Source organism: Echinops telfairi, unplaced genomic scaffold, assembly GCF_000313985.2.
Source record: "Echinops telfairi isolate 266 unplaced genomic scaffold, ASM31398v2 ScPeMD7_7475;HRSCAF=8513, whole genome shotgun sequence".
Lineage (NCBI taxonomy): Eukaryota > Metazoa > Chordata > Mammalia > Afrosoricida > Tenrecidae > Echinops > Echinops telfairi.
The window spans coordinates 17,510,452-17,512,982 of NW_022111379.1; positions in this window are offsets into that span (position 1 = coordinate 17,510,452).

A 2,531-nucleotide genomic window follows, 5' to 3' on the forward strand; every position below is an offset into this window, starting at 1 on the left:
GCCATCATTTTCCAAACAGCCTATTAGGCACGAACTGTGTGTTCTAACTACTGTACAAAGTCAGAAACTGCTAATGATCTAAGATGGACAATGAAACTCAACCTCCACAGAGGAGTGCCTATGGCACCTCCCTTTGCTTTGAAAACGAGAAAGAGAAGACATTTCACACTCTCGGGCCAGAAGCTCTTCTCTTTCTTTGACTAACAAGTTCCAGGCAAAATGTCACCTTTGCTGGAAGCCTTCCTTGACTCCCCCTAATCCCAGGAGGGGGAGTCCTTCTCCATGTTGGATACCCAGAAACATACAGTCTTAACTTCTGGGAGGCCGTGTTTTATCTGCTGCCAAGCCCATCTCCAATTGTAGACACGGGTGTAGAGAGTAGGCCGTGTCTTATCTTTCTGAGCTGACTTTCAACCATATGACTGGGTACGTGCTGGCCACCCAACGGCTGTTGAAGAACAGAAGAAGAAATGGGTGGAATTAATGAAATACATGGAGTTTAAAGTAATGCATGCCTAAAGAGAAAACCTCTGTTGTGCTGCTGCTGCTAGGTGTTGAGTTGGCTCATCGTGACCCTGTGAACACTGCCCAGTCCCGCACTAACAATTGTTCTGTTTGCGCCCATAATCACAACCAGCCCACTCGCAGGGGGGGGCGCTCTTCTCTTTTGTACTGACCCTCTGAGCTACAAGGTATGATATCCGTTGCTAGGCACTCTTCTCTCCTGATAACCTGTCCAAAGTACATAAGACTAAGTCTCGCCAGTCTTGCTTCTAAGGAGCATGCCGGTTGTACTTCTTCCACGACAGAAGTGTTTGTTCTTTTGGTAGTCCATGACACATTCAACATGCTTCACCAGTACTACAGTTCAAATGTATTAATTCTTCTCCAGTAGTCTTTCTTCATTGTCTAACTATCACATGCATATGAGGTGATTGAAAATCACATGGCTGGGGTCTAAAACCAAAATCCCAACTCACTGTCTTCAGGTCAATTCCAACTCAGAGGACAGAGTAGAACGGCTGCTGTGGGTTCCTAGACCGTTGCTCTTCACAGGAGTAGAAAGCCTCATCTTTCTCCCTCAGAGCACTGAGGGAGTTTCAAACTCCTGGCCTTGAAGTTAGCAGATAATCCTTAAAGTGACATCCTTGCTTTCCAGCCCTTTAAAGACTTACAGACCTCGTTCAGGTGTTGAAGAGCAAGGAATGCCTCTAGTGCAATGGAATTAGAAGAAGGAATTTGGAAAGTTCACTTTGGAAGCTGTTATTCAATTACTTTTTAAATGAGCTTACTACTCTTAACAAGTTAAGTTAGCTTAGAAGTCTCTGGGGGTATTATAATCACAGGCTTAATTACTCATTAAAACCTTGTACACAGGAGAGCTTCACTTTGTAAGATGCTCTCGCAGACAATGAACTCTGAACTCTGGGCTCCCTGCCTGGGAGACAACTACTCAGAGGTTTATCATTGGCATGGTTTAGTCCAGAAGGCCTCTCTCCACCATAAATTACTGTGTGTACAGGATTCACTTTGCGTTTTAATTTCGCCTACAACAGAAGTAATTAGGAGAGCTAATCTGCTATGCTATAACATTAGAGTAGTGCATGCCAAGACCCATGTCCAAAGAGTTCTGACTGCCCAGGCCTCCTCTCCTCCCACTGAGGTAGAACGCCAAGACTCAGGCATAACTGGAGTTCACAACCCTGGGATTCATGCAGCACAAGACTTCAACACACAGAGGAAGACCAGGAGGAAGTCCTTGGAATTTAAAATCTTAATTATTTACAGCCGCATGCACTGCGCTCAGCATTGGCTTTCTTCAGAGAGTAAGACAGAGGCATGTACTTAAAAGAGGTAAACTGTTTGGATGGGAACAGATCTTTTAGCTTAACACCTGGGGAGGTGCCCACTCCACTGACGTGTCTGAAAAGAACTGCCCAGTTGGGTTTCTGAGGTGGAGCATCTTTACAGGAAGAGATAGCCTCATCTTTCTCGCACAGCGTGGCAGGTGGGTCCTAACTGTGGACCATTCACTCGGTCGTCCAATGCTTAAGACCCTCTTCTGCCAAACCTCCTTTGTACACGGGGGCTTCAAAAAGTTTGTGAAAAAAATAGAATTTAAAAATAGTGTCCCACAGACTTTTTCAAGTCCCTCTGAGGTAGTTTCTTGTGCCAACCTGGCCGATAAACACATGTGGGGTTAATTAAAGGGCAGAGAGATAAATGGCTCAGTAAGCCTACCCTTTCTAGTTCTCGGGTCTCTTGCTTTCTGATGGTTGCACTGGGGTGCAGCTGCCTTAGCCAGTAAGGCTCACTTCCTACAAGACATCCCCGAAGAGAGGCCGCATGGACTTACCCCGATGCAGCCTGGGTGCTGGAGCAGCTGTGTGGAGACCCCTGCCAGTGCTGAGATGCTTACACGCTCACTGACTCGGCTTTCCTCCTGCAGTCAGCATCATTGCGTGTGCTGTGTGAGATGGAGGAGGACTTTGTGGATTGGTGTCGGACATATGGGTTAATGTTGAACTTGT